Source organism: Halichoerus grypus, chromosome 4 (genome assembly GCF_964656455.1).
Source record: "Halichoerus grypus chromosome 4, mHalGry1.hap1.1, whole genome shotgun sequence".
Taxonomy (NCBI): Eukaryota; Metazoa; Chordata; class Mammalia; order Carnivora; family Phocidae; genus Halichoerus; species Halichoerus grypus.
Genome location: NC_135715.1, coordinates 157,320,673 through 157,344,050, shown reverse-complemented (window position 1 = coordinate 157,344,050; position 23,378 = coordinate 157,320,673). Strand labels below are relative to the sequence as shown.

The window sequence follows — 23,378 nt, the reverse complement described above, 5'->3', positions numbered from 1 at the left end:
TACACTGGTCTCTGCACATCCTCTGTTACACCTTGGAGAGCCTCCAAGTGAACTCCAAATGAGAGTCTGGGGAGTTATTTCTCCTTAGGAAGGTTTGGATTCTCTCCCGAGCAAACTGTCTTCCAAACTGCAACTATTAACAAAGGCATTTTACAAACTCTACCGAGAGTTATCCATTTCCAAACACTGTGTAATGTATACCATAATCTTGGCACTGAGCTCCCTTGGTCAACTATGGAAACCATATCTTCAAAATGCAAGTTTCTAGCCTGGGAGTCAAGGCCCTTCTACCCTGTCCGGCTCTCTTCCACTCTGCCAGGAAGTTCATTTACTTCTGTCACATTTGTCTCCTTACAGCTCTCTGCCACCAGGCCTATGTTCTGCCGCCACCCCTCTCTAAAGAAGCTTCTACTGGGTGCCTGCGTGGCACAGTTGGTTAAACATCCCACTCTTGGTTTCAGAGTCTTGAGATGGAGCCGCGCATCAGGCTTGAGGCTCTGCACTCAGTGCGGAGTCTGCTTAAGATTCTCTACTCCCTCTGCCCCTTTGCCCCTCCCCGCATCTCTCACTCTCTCTCTCTCTCTCAAATAAATAAATAAATCTAAAAAAAAAAAAAAAGCTTCTACCATTTCTTTGGTATTTCAAATCCTACTCATCCTTCAAGGTCTAGTTCAAATCCCTAGTCCTCATCCCTTAAAAGGCTCCAGATCAAGCCAGAAGAAGTGGTGTCTCTTTCCCTAAATGGTCAAAACATGGACTCACGTGTGCTTGCCTTATATAAAATTTTTCCTGTCTTCCTATCTTAACTCCCCAACTAGGTTGAGAGCAACCCAAAGACAGGGACTAATGATTCCAACTTTGGATATTCCCCACTACTTAGTGTGGTTCCCTACACATCGAAAGTTGTCATAAACAATTATTGAATGAATGAATAACAACAAGAACAGCAATCATAACTATCTGGAAATATATTCATCTAACATTTGTTTTATAGATTATAAAGGTCCATTCAAAACAAGAATGTCAACTATTCATTGTTTATTATAGTTATTTTTGGCAAGTCCCCCAGTTAGTTGCTTCACTCAATAGAATATAATTTATCCCTTTTGATTTAAACCATACAATCCATCCTAGAAATTACACTTCAGAAAAAATAAATGATAAACACTGTGCTTCACTCAACCCATTTGTATACCTGACACCCTTTCTTATCACCGGGTAGCTCTCACCATCAATTCCTTTAAAGCGCCTATACTCACTCAGCCTCTGCAGATTCCTCCTGTGATACTGTGCCAGTCTCCCCAGCCTGCACTTCTCTTTCTAGAGTCTCAGTATTTACCCACAATTACTATCACCTTTAGTTGCATCTCTTCCCTGTTTCTCTTTAACACACACTATTGCCTAGCATGAGGCCTTCCGCAAAGGAGGTATTTATCACATGCCTGATGATGCTTCCATCACACTCAAGGAAAAAAACATACTTCTGTTTCTAAAACTGAAACTCAGTCTCTACCAAATCCATTCAAAATGCACCCTCCACAGATGGTAACTAGACTTATTGTGATGATTATTTCACAACCTATACAAATATCCCACCAATATGTTATACATCTGAAACTAATATAACGTTATATGTCAATTATACCTCAACTAAAAAAATGCACCCTCTAACCAACTTCTCCAATATAAAAAAATAAACTTCATTCATTCAATTTGCATGACCTTGTTTTTTGAACTGAAAGCTACAAACCACAGTCTGATAAAATATTTGAAATCTGGCTCACATGGCATAAATCTAAATATAGTAGACCCTCACTAAACACTATCAATTTATTAAAAAGTATGCATCATTTCTTGATTAATTACTAACCCTTTGCCATTCCATTATTCTTCAGTAAAATGAATAATACAAACATGATGCCAAAGAGCTCAAGGGCTCTATCTGAGAAAAACAAGGTCTAATCTTGGGACCGCCAAATTACCTTACTACTTCAAATTTAATTTCCTCATTCACTATTCACGAAGTGAGTATTCTAGTCTAGACCAGTGGTCACACATTCAAATGCCTACATGAGCCAGATAAGTACTATAAATGACTGAGGCAGAGTATGGCTAGGAAGACAAGAGAGCATAAGAGACTGAGGGAAACTGGAAAGCAGATGCCCACTCCAAAGGAGGCAGGTGTTTCAGCATTTAAATCCAGCCTATTGCCATGTAGGAGTGTGGGCCCAATATGGCCAAATCTTCTGACTTGTCTAAAGAAGCCGGAAATCAGGACTTATTTATGTTGCTAATCAATAGTTAATTCCATGTATTTTTTTTTTGATAAAACCATGTATAGGCCCATATCATATAGGCTAAGTCAAATATATCTGCAGGCCAAATGAGACCTATGGGCCAACAGTTCACAACTTTGGGTTCAGATGATCTTTCTTTCTTTCTAATATGAAATTCTCTATGTTCTCTTCTTTAGATGTCTCTTTTGTAAACTAACGGGATTTTATACTTTACCTATTTTTCAATAAGCTTGGCTAGGAGGGAACATCAGACAAAATAACATGGTAGAGCAAACACAGGATATGAAGTCAGAAGACAAATTCAAGGCCCTCCTTCACCCTTCAGAGCTGTATGACTTTGGGCAAGTGGCTTAACTTCCTGGGACCTGAAGTTTTCATCATCTGTAAGAGAGGGATCATTCCAGCCCTTCTAACATGAATGGTGATGAATGGTGATGGTGATATTTGAGTAAAATGGAAGCACTTTGTAAACTCTAAAGCACTAAACAGCTTTCAGGAGTGATTATTGTATTGTCTAACTTCCCAAAGATCAATTCAGGAGAAAAAACAGATTTTGAGAGTAGCCAAGTATAACTTATTGTGATAAATGAGACATACTTCTCAGAACTTCTAGTAGAGGCCAACAATTGTTCTGATGTTAAATCTATCAAAATTACTAAATTAAGTGGAATGTGGTTTCAAACCTTCAGGTAATAAGTTAGCACACACAGACTTACTGATTTTGGCTCACTCCAGCACTTGGAGAATCCACTCCAATAACCAGGTAAAATCCACTCAATTCAGGGTCTCAGATACCTGATGGCAATCTTGTAATTCAGGTCGTAGAATGATACGCAAGGATCTGTTGAGAATGACTGAATCCACACTGTGTAATCAGAGCTCTGAACAATTTCCAAAGAAATGGGCAGATAAAGGATACTATATGGTGAGATCTGATATCAGTCTCTAGTTCCTCCCCACTCTGAAACTCAATCATGAGAAGAGTTTCAGTTCCACCCAAATCCCCATCTGTAGGGTTTGGATTTGTTATTCCCAACTGTTCCAGGAGACCTCACCACTAATCACAGATAATCCTTAGACTTCTCTGGTTAACTCTGGGAATAGCCAAGCAATACTATAGTCTACTCCCCATGGCACCTCACTTAAAGTGGATCCTCCCACTTGCCTAAACCATAACACTTCATAATATCAATTAAGTAATCCCCTGACAACAGCTTAGACCAGGGGTTGGCAAACTTTCTGCAAAAGATCAGACATTAAAAACTGAAGACTTTATGGGTCACAGGGTCTCTGTTGAAACTATATTGCTTTGGTAGTGCAAAAGCAGCCGTGGACTACACCTAAATGAATGAATCAATGTGGCTATGCTGCAATGAAACTACAGTTACCAAAATGGCAGAAGGCCATGGTTGGCCAACCACTGGCTTAGAATATTCTCTTCATTCTGTGAGTTATATTCAATATCAGATAATATCAAACTTTTTTTTTTATTTGATAGAGAGTATGAGTGGGGCAGGGAGGAGCAGAGGGAAAGGGAGAAGACTCCCTGCGAGCAGGGAGCCGGACACAGGGCCTGATCCCAGGACCCTGGGATTATAACCTGAGCCAAAGGCAGATGCTGGTGCCCTTATAATATCAAACTTTTGAAGGAGAACTTTTTATGAAAAAGGATGCCAAGTAAAACTAACAAAACACTGCAAGATGCTCTACAAAATGGATTTCACTTTCTTCTCAAAGCAACCATAGGAGGTGGTTATTTTGCTCCCCATTTTATAAGCGAGAAAATGGAGATATAGCAAGCTTAATCAATTGGTTCAAAGTTATACAGCTAGTAAGTGATAGAGCCAGGATTTCATCCTAGGTTTCTCAGACCCTACCTTGCCCTTCCACCAAAGCACTCAGCTGCCCGTGGGGTATACTCAGGAATTTCTGAATGCCTCCAAAAATTCCTGAGCTAATCTGAGATATGGATACTCATTCAACTTTCATTAATGAAGGTGAGTATGTTAAAAATTTTAGCTGAAATGAGCCATGCTTTAATAAAACAGGAATTCTAAGGCTGAATTCCATTCACTATCCTTTTATTTCCAATTAGGCCTATAAAATTTTATTTACAAACACTTTTGTGGAAGAAGCCAATGAAGTAATAACAGGACCATTTCTAATTTTTCTAGATAAGATAAATCATTTTTCTGGTATTTTCACTGGGCCTTCTCACTCTCTTCCTATAAATAGTGTCACTAGAAACATGTTTTGCCTTTTTTTTTGCACTTAAGTTTGAAATACAAATCATTTTGCAAATCTAACAAAGTCAGTATTATGGACCACCCAGAAGACAACCATTAAAAGGAAAGAAACCCTTTATTAAAAAATCCAAATATTTAGCAGGAAGAAAGCATGAACATGATACTCTTTCTATTGAGGATCTGGTAAAATATATTTAAATAGATTTTTTAAATCTCTTTTCTTAATATTGAAAATGTTTTCAGTAGATTTTAGTTCATCATTTGTAAAATCCAACCTACTGGCTTTGATTTCTAAGGAAATAATGTACCCTAACTTCCTTGAAAATCAGACCCAGTTATTGTTGAAAGTTTTGTAACACAACTGAACATCACCATTTTAGGTGCTAAGAAAAATTAGTTTCAAATGTTTTTAAGATAACCACATTTTTCTAACTATAAATTACCATAAGTGGTAAATGTAAAATTAATAAAGTAATTTGAAAGAGTTTCTTTGTCTTCTAATCAGTAATATGCCTTAAGCTACTGAAACATAGAAAGTAAAACATGTTGAAACAAACCATTAAAACATGTTTAGACTTTCAAGAAATTGGAAAGTACCCATTTTCCACAGATCCGCTTAATCACTACACTAATAAAAACAAATCCAAAAAGTCTTCAGCAAAGCAAGATTTGTGCTTTGATAACCAACTAGATGAAGCTTAACATAAATACCACTGGTAGTTGTGTTTCAGTTATGCTTCCCTTGAAGGGACAGGGAAGATGCAACTGATAACATAAAATCAAAACCCTGGGAAACATAGTCGAACTTTTAAACTAGAGAATGCTGATGCTTAATGCTGTGTCATGGTGAAAATACTACACTTTATTCATCCTCTGTAATCCTTTGTGCATTTTGCAGATCTGCATATTATTTAAAGAGGAGATGCATAGAGACCTGGAGTGTAAGCAGGCAGAAGGCTCTGGATCCAACCTACAAAATAGCCAAAATTCTATTTTCAGAGAACAATGGTAATTCCAGCTCAATCCCTACAGGCCTCATACCAGGCTTTGATCCCTTTGAAATAGTGTCCTTTTACCTTCTTTCTATCTTCGGTGCCTAACACTGAGTCTGGCAATAATAATAGCAAAAACAGTAACTAACTTTGATTCTATCCTTTCCATATACCAGGTTCTATGCCAATAAGTCTTTATAGAAAATGCTTATTTCAGCCTCAAACAACCTGATATTGCTAGCAAATTTTAAATTAATGAAAAAATATATTAACCTATATATTTGTAATTGTACTTTAAATGAAATGAGTTCACTCTTGCAAGGAACCCCTCAGCAAGCCAATTTATAAACCTGAGAGATGATTTATATTGCAAATAATCACTTCCCTCCTTACCTCCTCATTTGAACAGAAGCGTAATGGAGAAGGAAAATATTTTTTAAATTATTAACTAAAATCCATTCTATCAAAAATGGTTAATTTGTGGGGCATCTGGGTGACTCTGTCGGTTGAGCGTCTGACTCCTGATTTCAGCTCAAGTCATGATCTCAGGGTCGTGAGATTGAGCCCGGCGTTGGGCTCCGTGCTCAGCCCAGAGTCTGCTTGGGATTCTTTCTCTCCTTCTCCCTCTGCCCCTTACTCCATATGCTCTCTCTCAATAAAATCTTTTTTAAGAAATTGCTAATTTGTAAACCAATTTTTTATATTTCCTCCTTAAAATTAAGCAGCCACTTCACTAAAAGAAAGACCACACCTTAAAGTTTAGACAAATAAAACAATTATTAGAGAAATATTGATATTTAAAAGGCTTGGATCAACAAATTGTTGAGGCTCTTCTTTTCTTAAGAGAAGCCAGTTGATTTGTAGCTAAGGATGGAAGCAAGATCATGCAAGGCTCCCATCCTGGCTTGTACTATCCTGTAATATATACTGTAGTATCCAGTCATCTGGATCATAGCTACTCTCTCAACAGCTCAGGCTACCTCGTGTTTATATCACAAAAGGAAGCAAAACAATGGTAAGGCCCACTTAATATATGAAGTGGTATATGAAAGTTTATACATGTAAGAGTCCTATAACTAATTATTACCCAGAAAGGTCAGTAGTTTCCAAATTTTAAATACCTATAAACTATAGATTATATACTATAGACTATAAACTATAAACTGTATCTATATTTGTAGACCTGTAAAATTTTAGAAACAAAATTTGGACTAAACTGCAGGAGAATTCCAAGAGTTGGCCAAGTACCCCAAAGAAACAAAAAGAATGAAATAAAAAAGTAGGAAACGTTTAATTTCTTAGAAAGCACGGGGGAGAGTTTTTTTATTATTATTGTGGTAAGAACAGTTAACATAAGATCTACCTTCTTAACAAAGTTTTAAGTGCATAATACAGTATTGTTAACTATAGGCATAGTGTTATACAACAGATCTCTAGAACTTACTTATTTTGTATAACTGAAACTTTATACCCATTGAATAGCAACTCCCCATTGCTCCTTCCCCCTTCTTTAAGACAAAATAATATAATTAAATTTAAAATTTATGACAATATTACAAAGCCTCTTATTTAAGTTAAAATGATCAAAATCTACAGATAAGATTATAAATGCAAAATGCTAGGTAAACTCAAAAGTCTACCAGGAAATGCTACCCAGAATCCCATTACTTCAAGGCTGTGACTTTGAAAAGATGTTGGCCTTTCCCCATTTGTAAACTGAGGCCACTGGATTGGAATATCTCTTCTCAGCTTCTTTCCCATAGTATGGTACTAATTTTCATCATGCCCCTCATCTGAGGTCTTTCCACATTGATTTATTTTACTGATTATTACAGATAAATTCATTTTGGAAAGTGGAATCTCCTTTCTGGAATAGACAGACATTTCAGGCCCTTAACGAACTTCCTCTCTACTTTTAGCCATCATGTTCTCATCAAAAACTCTATTTAGGGCGCCTGGGTGGCTCAGTTGGTTAAGCGACTGCCTTCGGCTCAGGTCATGATCCTGGAGTCCCTGGATCGAGTCCCGCATCGGGCTCCCTGCTCGGCAGGGAGTCTGCTTCTGCCTCTGACCCTCCCCCCTCTCATGTGTTCTCTCTCATTCTCTCTCTCTCAAATAAATAAATAAAATCTTTAAAAAAAAAAAAAAAAAAAAAAAAAAAAAAACTCTATTTAAGGAGTGCCTGGGTGGCTCAGTCATTTAAGCATCAGACTCTTGATTCTGGCTCAGGACCCTGAGATGGAGCCCCAAGTCGGGCTCCGCACTCAGCACGGAGTCTGCTTGTCCCTCTCCCTCCCCTCTCCCTCCCCATCTACCCCTCCTCTCTCTCTTTCTCATTCTCTCAAAAGTAAATAAATAATTTTTTTTTTTTAAAAAGAAACTCTATCTGAGAACAGGAAGGAAAATAAAAGGTATTTCCAACAACTAGTCTTCAGAGTTGCCCTAAATGGTTGAAAAGGAGTAAATGTTATGTGTCAATATGATTTCTTTGCAAAATACCTATATAGCTGAGGGAAAAGATGAATAAAAAAGGGATGGCTTATCACTGCTTGTTCTTGAGAACTTTCTCATTAAGAATGTAATCTGAGCAGATAAAGCGGACATAACCTCTATGATTTAGTGTTGCCAAACTTCGTTTAGTCAGAATCATTTCTTTACATCTGTTTTCATATAATTTCCCAGAGGATCTTTGTCATACATTAGTGCTTAGAAAGGTAGGTGTAATTCCCCAATCCCCACCCACAGGAGCTAAGTGGGTGATTTAATGTACATTGGAAGATCATTTGACCTAACCTCACATTGTACAGGAAGAACTACTGCTGGTTTGATTGATTGTAGGTGGATGGAAATGTGGTGTATTTTAAGGCTAGTGAATGTAACTTCAATGCTTAAGAAAAGTTTTTGTTCTTTTAGCACTAAAAAAAAAAAAGAAGGTTTTTAATTTACTTGAACTGTGCATACAACATCCCTCCTCCAGATCTCCTGATGGCTAGCTCCTTCACAGCTCAGCTCAAATGTAACCTCTGAGAGCCTTCTCTGACCATTCCAACCAAAGTACTGAACTACCACCTCTGGCGGAGTCACTTGTTTCTGTATTACCCTATTTAATTTCCCTCATTGAACTTATTACCACCTACTTTATAGGATTTTGTGAGGATTAACATTTTAAATTCATGTTAAACAGGGCCTGACACATAATAAAAACTCTGTAGTACTAGCTATTATCAGTTATTATCTTGTTTATTTATTTTCTTATTGTCCCCCCCACTGTCATTTTCATTGCTGTATTTCCAGTGTCAAGGACACTGCCAAGTACATAGAAGGTGCTCAATAAATTATTTACTAAATGACTTAATTACATTTTTCAATCACTCATGATTAAGGCACAGCTAAGTGAACTCACACATTCATTCTCTCATGTTAAATATTTATGTACAAAAGAACGTGATAGGATACCAGATGGAATAATGAGTCTGTGCCTTTATGAAGGAACCAAGGCATATCAACAGATAATTATGTTACAATTTGGTATGGAAACAAAAGAAAGGTATACATCAACTGCCTTTTGCTTATTGGAACCCCCTAGAAATTTATTTCACCTGAGCTCAGGTGAAATCCACAAATCCCACTGTGCGCTGAACATGTCCACTCAGATATCTTAGAGGTACATCAAAACTAAGCTCATACTACCCACCTGGCCTCCTCTTTCCTTTTATTTCCTATCTCTGTGGATGTTCATATACCTACTGTGTCACTCAAGACAGAAATTTGGGGATTATTCTATTTTCTTCCACTTTCTGCATTCCACGACATCTAATCAGGCACTAAGTATTTCTAATGCTTCCGGGGTTTTCAAATTTGATCCCAACCAATCCTTCTATATTGTCATTTTCTTGTATTTTTCCCTGTACAGCCTCATACAGTCCATATTTAAAGACTGAGTATTATATCTAAGTGATGAATCACTAAATTCTACTCCTGGAACTAATATTACACTATATGTTACTTACTAGAATTTAAATAAAAACTTGAAATTTTTTTAAAAAAATACAATAAAATAAAGACTTATGTGTTATATACCAGCATTTTTCACCACCTGGATTTCAACACAAGAAGGAAGGAAGGAAGGAAGGAAGGGTACAGAAAAGGAGCCACTCTCTGAGGATGGCAGGAAGAGTCTCACAGACAAGGTAATATCTGAGCTTGTCTTAAATGATCAATGGGAATTTGCAGGGGTAAGAAACGAGGATATTTCAGGCCTCAGAAGATCATGAGGAAGGCAACTGGAAATTTAAAGAGAATTTAAAGTCCCACAAGTGAATTTGGACTTACTTCTAGAAGCAACAGAGAATCAGAAAATGTGTATAAGCAGAGAAGTGGCATCACAAGATTTGTTTGGGGTTGAGACAACTCTGCTGTGGACAGATAGCAGTAGGAAGAAACTAGTGGCAGAGAGAGGTGGTGAGCATCAGAAATGAGGTACCAGCAGTATGAATGGAGAGAAGGAGACAGATTTAAAGATAAGATCAATATAGTTAAGTAATGTTTAAAAAAAACTGGGTACCTCAATGTTAACTTGATAATACTTGTTTAAATATTCTTTGCTATGTTTTTTAATTAAAACACTGTATTAAAACTGAAAAGACAGGGGCACCCGGGTGGTTCAGTCAGTTGAGCATCCAACTCTCGGTTTCAGCTCTGGTTGTGATCTCAGGGTCATGATCTCAGGGTCATGGGATCAAGCCCTGCATTGGGCTCCATGCTCAGCATGGAGTCTACTTGTCCTTCTCCCTCTGCTCCTCCCCCTGCCCAAACTCTCTCTCTCTCAAATAAATAAAATCATAAATAAATAAATACATAAATAAATAAATACATAAATAAATAAATAAAACTGAAAAGACACAAACAACCTCATATCAATAGAACTAAATACCCAGGGGAACAATTTTTGTTATAGTGTTTGGGCTTTTTCCAGGCAAAATTATGTACAGTCCCAGAGGGCCCCAAAGCCGGATGTCCTCTAAGCATATAGCAGATACTAGGATCAGAGGCCAAAAAAAAAAGTCTAAACAACAACTAAAACAACCAAACACTTGAAGAACTGTTCAAATAATATTAGTGGGAAATATTAAAAACTGGGGCTACAGACCAATTGACATGGAGGTATATAAAAATAATCATACAAAATAAAGAATGCCAAAAATAGTTAACTTCAAAATTCCGAAAAGACTGTAATTTCTTGCTGGGAATTAGGGAAATCAGGAAAGCTTTTATAGTAAGTAACACTGGAGTTAAACCTTAAAGTGTGTAGTAATTTCATTTGCAGAGTTGAGGGGATGTCCTCTTCAGAAAAATGGAACAAAAATAGAGGTGGAAAAAAACTGGGAGCATTGAAGGAATGATCAGGAATTTTCAGTCTGATTGGCTCATTGGGTACATGAATAGGAGTAATGGAAGTTAAGATTGAAAATGTAGTATAGGGCCAGGTCATGATGGATCTTGAATGTCACACAAAGGAGTCTGAACTTGAGGGATCCACTGCAAGTGTGTTGAAAAAGGTAGCATACTCAACACCATGCTTCAGGAAGAGTCACTTATCAGGGGTAGGTAAAATGGAGTGAATGGATAGGACCAAAGGGTATTGGCTATAGGAACAGATAAGGGAGAAAATGTTGAGTCTTAATAAGATTGGGATTGGAAAAAACTCAGGCTAGTCCCATTGGGGAACACATGTGGGAGCTAATTAGCAGTGAGATTGCAATAGAGTCAGAAGTCTAATTGTGGGTTGATAATTGTGGCAAGATCAATCAGACCAACTTTTCTGCTGAGTGTTATTTCTCTATGGCCCCCAGAACTGCAGCTGCTGTCCTGTAATCATAAAGATAACTAGTTAGACTGAAGCTAACCTAGTAGGAACAACAGGTGGGGGGAGAATGGAAAGATCCCAGGTTTTTGATGATGTTATGAGTCACTGATTTAACTACCCATGGGACTTTTGACTATGTGCAAAAGTGTTATAATAAATTTTCCTTATTGTAAAAAAAAAACAGGTTTATGACTTTTTTTTTTTTTAGCTCAGTAATGTGAGAACAGGAGTAGAGAAATCATATGGTGGAGTCTATTCAGAATTATAGATTTGCAGAGCGAGTAAAGTAAGACATGGGAACCAGAACCTGAAGGCCATGAAACTAGCAAGCCCTGAGTTTAAATGGTGGACCAAAATGTCCATATGGACAGGAAGGCAGGTGAGGCCAATGTGGCATGTAAGGGCAATAGATGAGGCAAGCAGCTGTTACAATGAGAGAAGACTGAGAAGAGGTAGACCCATAACCAAAATCATCTGAGAAGACCGTTTCAGATGAGAAGTGTGGCAGTGCCTGTAAGGGGCAAGAGCATCACAGAGATAAAGTTGCTTAAGATCGAGGGGCCAGAGATCTGTGAAGCCAGGGGCAGGAACAGCAGACAAGGGTTTAAGTTCCTGAGATGCTAGAAGAGAGGAAGTCTACAAAAACAGGCTCTCAATGGGGCAAAAAGCAAGCAGAAGGTGTGAGTTGAATATAAGATAGAAAAAGTGCGGTATACAACAATAGAGGACAGTTCAAAACACAAGTTCTTGAGAGACAACGAGCAAACAATAGTCTGGTTGTAATGGGAAGCAGGAAATTTGCTGACCCCTGCTCCTCAATCTGAGAGCCAGAGAAAGTGAAAGAAGTGACCACTAGGGATGGATTTGGCTCAGGAACTTATAACTTAGAATGAGGCCAAGACTGAGTTTTGGCAAGAGTATAGGGAAACGTTGAAGGGAAAGACTAAAGAACATGAGGTTTGCTTAACTAATAGAATCCTAGAATGTAGAAGAAGGGCATGGTTGAGGAGAAGGCAGGTATGGCAGGGGCTGAAATCTATAGATAGAAAGCAGAAGTATCACAGGGTGGGCATGTGCATCTCCGGTGACCATTTTTAAAAAGAGAAATGTGGGTGGTAGCTAATTGAGTAGTTGGCTAGAAAGATATAAAAGGGTTGATAGGGGAAAACAGGGCTGGGAGAATAAACTAAGGGGAATTTTGGTAGTTTAACAACCTGGCAGAATAAATTGTAAATAAGTTTGGGACCAGACAGACCTAGAGGTGAATCCAGACTCTGCCATTTACTAGCCACGTGACCTTAAGCTTTTGTTTACTCACCGTTAAAAGGGAAATAAAAATGCCAACATTGCAGGGGGGTTAGTAAAATTTCAAGATAACCTACGCAAAACACCCAGCATCGTGACAGACATTTAGCGGACACTCAATAAGGTGAAGCATCTCTATTACCACAGCTGGCTTCCAAGTTTCTAGGTCAGCCAGTGCAAACAGCTTTCAAAGGTACAGCTCAGATGAGGGTGAGTGGGAGGCGGGGATAAGAATTTCCCCCAAAGTGTTTCTCCTGAAGTACACAATATTATTAGAGAATAAAGCCATTGGCTTACCAATGAAAATTCTGAATTAAACTCTCAAGAATTCAGCAACCCTGAGCCTACAAAGACATGAAGAGAAATTTCACCCACATGATTGTGGAGACAAACTTTGTGCTCTGTATTTTGTTTATTCAGTGAGTCAGCCTATTATCAGTACTTGCAAATTAACTCTAATTATCAGATAAAAGCAATGTGGTTATTCTGTCTGATAATCAATGATTACAAAAAGCCTAAGCAATAAGTAATAATTACCATATCATTCTATAAAAGATCTTTTTTTTTTTTTCCTGACTGAAAGTAGCACACACTCAAGAGAAAATTATAAGCCAGTCCCGTAATTTATCTCGCTTTTCAAAATTCATAGTAGGTCAGTGCAAATGATTCCCAAATTTAAATCTCCAGTCTGGGCCTTTCCAATGAGGTCCAAGCGACCTCTCTGACATCACCCCTTCAATATCTAATGGGCAGCGCAAACTTAACAGCAAAAACAGAATTCCTCGTGTGCTTCCAAACCAGTCCCTCTCCAGGTCTTCCATCCTCAGTAAATGGAACCACCATCCACCCAGTTATTCAAGCCCAAATCAAAGGAATCATCCTTGATTTGTGCTTTTTCTTATTCTCCTATAAGCATCCATTAAAAGCCTCATGGACTCTCCCCTAAAATATGTCCCAAACCCATGACATCTCTCTCCTTCTCAGTCGCCACTAATCTTGTCTGAGTCACCATCATCTCTTACCTGGATTACTGGATTATTAACTCCCTAATCCTCCTCCATACTCTTCCAATCATCCATTCTCCACCAAATAGCCAGAGGAACCATGAGAAACAGAAATCAGATGGTGTCCTTCTCCTGCTTAAACCCTCACAATGCTCTTACAATGAAATCCAAACTTTTCCCTACAAGGTTCACCTGCCCTCACACCAGCCCACCTCTGTGACCTCAACTCCTGTCATTCTCTCCAGCACACACTGTACTCTGGCCACATTGGCCTTCTTTCTGTTCTTTGAACATATGAAGCTCATCCTATCTTTCCAGAGGCTAGTCCCTCGGCCTGAAATATCCTAACACCAGACCTTTTTATGGCTGGCTCTTTCTTTTTACCAGGGAGAAAATGCTATCTCCTTAATGAAGCTATCCCAATCTTAATTAGTTCCTTAATTAGTATCTCCTAGTCTTTATTGCGTTATCCTGTTTTGTTTTTTCATATTTGTCACCAAGATGGCATTTGGTAGGCACTCAATAAATGCAGTATTAATGAAAAAGCCATTCACAAGTTTTCTTCAATTGGAGTACGGTAAACACATCAAGCAGGCTTAAAATACCCTCTTTCAGAGAGTCAAGTCTCAAGGTCACCTGGAATTTACCTTCAAAAGTTGTTCAAAAATCTCCTGGACTGACTCCTACCAGCTCCAAAGCTGATGAAGAGGAATGGAGAGAAATGGTCCCAGAGCAAAATGCATGTGTTGTCTTCTGTGGCTCCAGAGTGCACACCTGTTGTATGCACTGTTCTGGCCAGGAGCCTCTCAGAGCAGCTGGGACTTGCCTGATAAAGGCCCCGACTGTGTTTCTTCAAGAACCTGAGCAGATGTCCCACCAAAGGCAGGCAGAGTCACCATCAGCAGGGTGTTTCCAAGAAGACTTGAGGGCAAGGGATACTTACCTGGAGATGGAGTGAGTATTTCTGAGTCTCCAAGTCCGGACAGCCATATTGTAGATACAGACATGAACCCGTATCGGTTGGATTCTTCCTGTCAATCACCACGACCCTTCTGGCAACCAAGCAGAGGCTTTCAAAGTGTGTGGAAAACTCAAAGGGACGTTGGGGGATGTCATAGTTCTAGGCAACACTATAAACTCACCCACAGGGCTTTTCACATCATAGAAGAACCAAACCTTAATAAAAAAAATCTTTTTTTACTGATACACATCAAACAGTTTATGTCAAAAATCATAAAAAGTTTCATTTTGTTTTAAAAAATAAAACCTAGGAGAAAACATAGCAGGTTTTACAATCCAAATCCTCCATATTAGACAAATGAGAAAAATGGGACCCAGAAAGTTTCAATGACTTGCTCAGGAACCCCCAGAGATTCAGAATGCTTTTGAATACATAACACCTCATCTTTTGCACACTTTTAAAGATGAAGAAAAGTGAACTGATGGTGAAAGATAATTTTTTTACTTTGCCCTTACTCAGGAGTTAGCAAAATTAACCTTACAAGGATGTTTTCTATGAGGTTGTCAGGCTCGAAACTGAATTCAACAAGGTTACAATCTCTTTGGGAGGAGAAAAACCTCCTTTTCTCATCTAACATCTTGTTGCACTTTGTTTTTACTTTCCTCTTGCTATATGTAATTTTTTGAAGTAGAATGTCTTCACACTAAATTTATCTTGGAAAGATTTTCCAAGAAATTGGAGTTCCAAATTTTCCAGATATTGCAAAACAAACCCCATATTTGCCTTTCTTTGACAAAACTTGGCACCCTGCCTCAAAAACTTACATTGCTCAGCATGTGCCCTCATGGCGTAATTCCCAAATCCTTTATAATCTTACAAAAGCATTTTCTTTCTCTCTGAAGAAATGTTCACTTTCAGATAAGATGCTTCCATAATCTGAACCAGCTATTTCGCTTTGTCAGTTAGAAAGGAAATTCAGGGCTAACTCATGGAAGAGGCTACCACACCTATTAATAGGTGCATTTAAAATAGTCCCTGGTAACTGGAATGAACACATTTATTTAATACATTTCTAATTACTTCTCTTTTTTTATGTATAATAACTTGACAGTCATTTCAATGGAATACAACTAATAGAGACAACTTCTGATTGGATCCTTAAACTTTGTCCTAAACTTTAAACTTTGTCATAAATGCAAAAATGCCAGATCAGATTATTTACTGATTAAACAAAATGCCCATTTGGGAAAAGAAGTCAAATGTATAACAAAGAAAGTAAAATTATCCAAAATTCAGCCACCACCCAGAAAGAGAATTATCACTAATATTTTGGTAACCACCGTGTCATATGTATTTCTATGCATGTACTCATAACATAGGATTTTGTGCAAATTATATATAAGTTGGTTTGTAGACAAGTCCTTGCTTCTTTTGATGGAGGTATCTATCTCCTTCCCCTGTGCCTCCTGAGCCAATAGAATAGCCTAGTATATGTCCTTCCATAACTCCCTCCAGGTTCATACAATCCTATGCCAATAGCTATAATTTATTAAGTGCTTATAATTTTTTCTAGCATCTTTGTTACTTCGTGTTTCCTCCACCCATTTTTTTTTCCTAAAAGTCTCAGCTTACTCTTTTGTTTGTTGGTTGAAGTATAGTTGACACACAATTTATATTAGTTTCAGGTGTACAACATAGTGATTCAACAAGTCTACGTTTAAGCCTAAATCTAAGTTTGCTAGCTCACCACAAGCGTAGCTACCATCTGTCACCATACAACGTTATTACAATACCATTGACTATATTCCCTATGCTCCACTCTTTATTTTTTAAAGACGTGCTACTTTTTTTATATAAAGACTTTATTTATTTGAAAGAGAGAGTGAGAGAGAGAGAGAGAGAGAATGAGCTGGGGGGAGGGGCAGAGGGAGAGTGAGAAGCAGACTCCCAGCTGAGTAGGGAGCCCCAATGCAGGGTTCCATCCCAGGACCCTGAGATCATGACTTAAGCTGGAGGCAGATGCTTAACTGACTGAGCCACCCAGGTGCCCCAAGACATGTTACTTTCAAGGGCTCCTTTCACCACCTATTTTGCTTTCTGTCTCATTCATCTAGAACCTGAAAGCCCTGCTTCCTCATATAAGGAGTCATCCACATTTGTTGTTGCAGAAGGTTCTCAGGGTGCTCTGTTTCTCCCTGTTTCCTTTTGATTTGTAGCATAAGGCCTCATACAAAGGGCAAAACAATAATATAAATAACAAAAATGGATGACATTGGCAAATAAATAAAGGTCACAATATGACTAAACAAATAGGGACTTCTTGGTTATTTTTACAATGATATAAAAATGCTGGCCATTGGGATTAACCATGCTAAAATTTTGATTAGGTCACATATTTAATAACCATAATCCCAGCATTTTTGCAGTGTGCAACATTTTAAAACATTAACATAACACAAACAACATAAAAGCATAGCATTCAATTTTCTGATGGTTTAAAAAGATTGAGCATTTTTATTCTTTAGCTAAAGGAACTAAAAGAGGAAATTATTAAACACAAAGATACAAATAAGCTTCATGGTGAATACTGCATTAATGTTAAACTAAATATAAATGGAGACATAGTTCACTCATTAAACTTATATTTATTTACCATATCCCATATCCCAGATACTGTGGGATGTTGTAGGAGAACAAGAGTGAAAGATAGAGCTCTTGTCTTCAATAAGTTTATGGTTCAGTGCAGCACTGTCCAACAGAAAGATAATACAATCACATGTATAATTTTTAAAAAAGTAAAGGGGGGAATGAATTTTAATAATATACTTTATTTAACCCACTATACCTAAAATATCATTTCAACATGTAAACCACATTTAAAAATTACTAATGGGATCTTTTACATACTTTTTTCATACTAAGTCTTCAAAATCCAGTATGTGTTTCATACATATGGCACATCTCCAGCTGGACAGCCATACTTCAAGGGTTTGATAGCCACATATGGCTGGTGGCTACTGTACTGGAAGTACAGATCTAGTGCATCTGTCAGAATGGGCTAGTTATGATGTGTACAAACAACCCCAACATCTCAACTATTTAAAGCACTAAAAATATTTTTTTACTCAAACTACACATCTTTTGCTGGTCAACAGGGGGCTCTGGTTTTGGAAGCCATTCGGAGACTCAGATTTCATCCCATCACACAATCACAGTTAAGAGGAAGGGAAAGTAGAGTTGAACACTGGCTATTAAATGCAGTGACATGCATTACTTCTATGCCAAAGCGAGTCATGTAGCCAAAGGCGGTGCGAAGTATGATCCTATCACCTGCCCAGAAAGCTGAGAACTGGAATATTTGATGTCCAACACCAGTGATTACCACATCTATTAAGTGAACATCATGAGTCAAACTATGTGAAAAGGAAACAGGGAGATAAAGTAGATAGCTAGAGCTAAGCTACAACAGGGGGTGGAAGGTGATGAGAGCAGCAAGACAGATAAAATGCTGAGGGAATTCGGGGGAGAGCAAAGTTACTTCTGGCACCAATGGAGAAGCAACTATAAATAGTTACTACTTGCCTGGAACTATCTGACACATCTGGAAGACAGTTCCACCTAATTAACTCAGAGGCTAGCCTTGAGAAACCAGATAGCTCATCTGTATTATAGAGTACAAATTCCACTGCATACATCCTGTAAAAATGCAGAGTACAATATATACTAAATGCACACACACACTTTGAGGGTAATTCTGTGTAAACTGTCTTTTTAAACCACTCACTCTGAGATAATAAAACAACCATCTCTGAACCAGTCTTCAGATCACCCAGACCATTCTAATATCTCAGAAAGGGGTAAGGAAGGAAGTAGCCTGCAGTTACTAACATTGCACTGTTCTGGAAACCACCAGAACAAGAAATGCAATGAAAAAACATAGTAACAAAAAGACAATTTCAATTTCCTAAGCAAAATCTTGTGACATTATTGAGAGTCTGGTTGGTTGAGAGACCTCTTTTGCTCTTCTAGGCTCCCATGGCCATTTGGAAAGGAGCTAGTTATATCTGGGAATATTTTATATATTACAGAATTGTGAGATTATTGGATTTTAAAGTATCAAGGAATGTAGAACTTGTGGATGCCACCTTCCCAAGAATACCTCATGGAAGACCTGTCCTCATATGTCTGCATAGGTGGGTGGTTCAGTATTATAAACCTCAGAAAAAGACAAGTGCACCTTGTAGAATATCTACTGATCTGCCATATGTGCATAAGACATATCCCATTCTATCGATCAGTAAAGGGAACAAAACAACCTACAGAATTTCTCATGAAATACAACCTTATTCCCTAAACCACATCCTCACTGAGAAACCAAATGGCAGACAATTCTCTATTAAACCAGGAAATGGCAGGGTTACCAATGTATAATTCAGGAAAAAAACACCCATACCAATTTGCAGAATATTCACTAATCTACAGTGTTACAAAAACTGTCTCATTCTGTCAATCATTGAAGGTAAAAGCATATTAGACATTCATAATAAGAATATCTAATATGAATATTAGAATATCTAATAAGAATATCTAATATGAATATGAATAACATAGAATTTTTCATATGAGACCTTATTCCCAAATTCTCTTCACACAAAAAGCAAATATTAGAAATTATTTACCAAATCCTGAAAGCTTTATATAAATATCAATATTATTATTCTTTAAAATTCAGTATAGGGGCACCTGGGTGGCTCAGTCAGTTAAGTGTCTGCCATAGGCTCAGGTCATGATCCTGAGTCCTGGGATTGAGCCCCACATCGGGCTCCTTGCTCAGCGGGGAGTCTGCTTCTCCCCTGCCTGCCATTCCCCCTGCTTGTGCTTGCTCTCTCTCTCTCACTCACTCGCTCGCTCTCTCTGTGTCAAATAAATAAAAAACTTTTAAAAAATTTTAAAAAAATAAATAAAATGCAGTATAAACTAGAATTGTTAATGTACTTAACATAATTGTCAATAAGCTCATAAGAATCTACAGGATATCAACATGAAAGAGCTGTAACACCTCTGATAACCTCCTGCAACTCAAACATAGTCACACATGAAACTATTAAGAACATCAGAATTATAGGACCAAAGCCCATTACTCTTCCAGTCTTCCACTGACTTTGATAGTGCATTAAGGGACACTGATCAGTTGATACTTCACAGGTCACAGAGGGTATAAGGTATAGTTTTGGGCTCTAGTTATGCAGAGAGAAAAGGTACATACCCATGAAAAGATAAGTTAAAAGGAGAGAAATCACTTTAACTTAAGGTGGTCAAAAGACTTATAGGAAGCAAAAGGTGAGGTGACTCAAAGGATTTCAACAGCCAAAAAGAAGACAGAAGAGCATTCTGGGAATAAATAAAAGTTCAAAAATGCAACATTGTGGAGAAACAACTGGATATCCATATGCAAAAGAATGACATTGGACCCCTAACTCACACCATACACAAAATTTAGTGGGGTGCCTAGGTGGCTCAGTTGGTTAAGCATCCGACTCTTAATTTCGGCTCAGGTCATGATCTCAGGGTTGTGAGATCAAGCCCCATGTCGGGCTCTGTGCTGAGTGTGAAGCCTGCTTAGGATTCTCTCTCTCTGTCTCCCTCTGCCCCTCCCCACTCACTCTCTCTCTGTCACTCCCTCCCTCCCAAAAAAATATTTCAAAATGAGTAAAAGACATAACTGCAAGAGATAAAACTATAAAATTCTTAGAAGAAAATTGAGGGGTAAATCTTCATGACCCCGGATTAGACAATGGCTTTTTAATTATGACAATAGAGGCACATGTAAAAAAAGAAAAAATAGACATATTGGATTTCATTAAAAATTAAAAACCTTTGTGTTTCATCATTAAGAAACTAAAATGACAACCCATAGAAGGAGAGAAAATATTGAAGCTCATATAACTGATTAGGGACTTTTATCTAGAATACATAAATAACTCTTATAACCCAATAATATAAACACAAATCCATTTTGAAGATGGGCAAAGGCTATGAATAGATATTTCTCCAAAGAAGATATACAAATGATCAATAAGCCCATGGAAAGATGCTTAACATCATTAGTCACCAGGGAAATTCAAATCAAAACCGCCATGTGATACCACTTCACACCCATTAGCATGGATATAATCAAAAAAACAGATAATAACAAGGTGAGATAATAATAACGGCAAGAGTGTGGAGGAATTAGAATCCTCAGGAACTGCTGATGAGAATGTAAAGTGGTGTAGCTGCTGTGGAAAACAGTCTAGTACTTCCTCAAAAGGTTAACCACAGAGTTACCATATGACCCTGGATTTACACTCTTAGGTATATACCCAAGAAAAATAAAAACATGTATTCACACAAAAACTTGAACATGAATATTCATAGCAGCACACTCATAATACCCAAAAAGTAGAAACAAACTATATGTTCATCAACTGATGACTGGGAAAAAAAATATGGTATATTCATACAATAAAATATTATTTGGCAATAAAAAGGAATGAAGTATTGACACATGCTACAACATGGATGAACTCTGAAAACATCATGCTAAGTTAAAGAAGCCAGTCTTTCTGGCCACAGACCAGACCACAGATGGTATGGTTCCATTTACTCAAAATGATCAGAATAGGCAAATCTATAGAGACTGATAGTAGATTAGTAGTTTATACAAGGGTGGGTAGAGAGGAGAAAGGGAATGGCTGCTAATGAGCATGGGGTTTTTTTGGGAGGAGGTAATGAGAATATTCTAAAATTGTGCTGATGGTTGTACAACTTTATAAATATACTAAAAAACACTGAGCTATATACTTTAAATAGGTAAATTGCATGGTTATGTGAATTATATGTGAATAAAACCACTTTTTAAAAAAAAATGCAAGGTATGTTTGTAGGGAACCATAAATAGACCATTCTGACCAGATACGATAATTGATAGTAGAGGAATGGAAATGAAAACTAGAAAACTAAGTTGCTGCTATGATATGCTGAAAGCCCTTCAATGCAAAGAATAGGAGTCTGAACTGTATCCTACCTTCCCAACTGATTACCTTAGGATAATAGATATAAAGAGTCCAAAACCTAGTAAGTACCCCCAAATGACAGCTGTTTCTCATTATTATCATTATTAGGAGGTCTCTGATAATTTTATACTATGTAATCACCTTGTTTGAACCTCTACATTAGCCTCTTGGGGCCTCCATAGTCTGAATTTTACGTGACCGCTTGGGCTTAGCTCTCCCAAGACCAGAGGTCCATCCAACTTAATCCAATTTCCTTGTGAAAATTGAAGAAGGTAACAGAAAACAGCTTGATTTTTGGACCTCTAAAAAGCAGAAAATAATTTCAGAGCCTTGAAATTCTAGAGCACAATGTAATGAACAAAAGCAATATCCACATAGGTAAATTAGACTTGTAAGTTATCTTGATGTAATAGAATGCCACTGGAATAAGTGAAAGACAATTAAGCTCAATAATGGCTACATTCACTAGAAGTTACTTAGCCAGACACACATCACCAGTAGGAACTGTTAGAGAATATTAGTGTGTGGAAGAGAGTGAGCCTTACAAGAACAAGGGAGAAACTGAAAGTCACCCAAGACGACTATAATTTTTCTAGCTCTGATGGATCAGGCCTTTGAGCTACATGAGGAAGCATATAATTTTTTTCCACGCTTCTCTCTATTGAACAAAATAATTCAAAGTACACATGCATTACAAAGTTCAGCATTTAAAGAGCACCGACATTGTATTAATATTAAAGATAAGCCAAGAGAGAAGACATAATTTTTCCTTTGGGTTTCTTACCTTTTCATTTAGGATCATGAGGGAGAGAGAACTTTTCTGACCAACTTTTTAATTGTCAAGTAGATAATGAATATGTATGCAAATCATCAGAGAGTCACTAAAGAAATCCCCCAAATAAATTAACAAAGGAAATGGAAAAAAGAGCAGACTATTTCAGTTCTAACTATTCAGTTTAGAATTTATTCCAGTTGTCATTTTGTATCTAATGATACCTAAGTTACTTTTTTTTTTTTTTTTGATGTGTTCATTTACTTTACTAACACTACATTTACCATGTTATCACCATGGAATGTAAATTCAGGTTAGACAAGAAAATTTCACAAGTGTAATAAAGCATTCTAGAGTATACCAAAGTTTGTGTATAATGTCTGACCAAAACTCCTTGCTGATAAATCATTAATCACTTCAACTATAGGTAATTTGTTAACATTAATGATTCTTACAGAGAAAATAAACAAACTTCATACATTTAAAAAGCATTTTTCATTTACCTTTGCATTAGTACTTAAAATACACATTTCTATTTCAAGATGCCATTTAAAAATTATTCTAATACAACAGCAGCATAAATATAACTCTGCAATTACAGAAAAACCTAACTGGGATTTGGTTTAAATACACATATTTTCAGTTGTGGGGAAGCTTATAATATTATATTCCATGCACTGTTCTTGAAAGGGTTAAGAGCCAACCAGCCCTAAAAACTGAAGTACTCAGTCTGCAAAACAGGCAGAAAAAAAGTTAAATTAAACAAGATTTCTACATAACATCAAAAGCAACTGGGAGTACTTCAGGATTGGCATATTGTCCTCTTTATAACTAATTGTATCAGAAGAGTTTAAGAAGGAGCATATTTTACCACTATCAA

The 23,378-nt window shown here is 37.4% G+C and overlaps 1 protein-coding gene across 2 annotated transcripts in view; it reads right to left on the bottom strand.

The window, feature by feature from the left end:
- The window catches only part of PLCL1 (phospholipase C like 1 (inactive)), a 336,573-nt gene that overhangs the window by 159,813 nt on the left and 153,382 nt on the right, over positions 1 to 23,378 (bottom strand). Inside the window, exon 1 of one of the 2 annotated variants that reach the window (XM_078071154.1) lies at positions 14,654 to 14,803. The exons of the other annotated variant lie outside the window; for it this stretch is intronic. The gene's annotated coding sequence lies outside the window, so the exon portion shown is untranslated. Of the gene's footprint in view, positions 1 to 14,653; positions 14,804 to 23,378 lie in introns of those variants that run through there. 2 annotated transcript variants of the gene reach the window in all.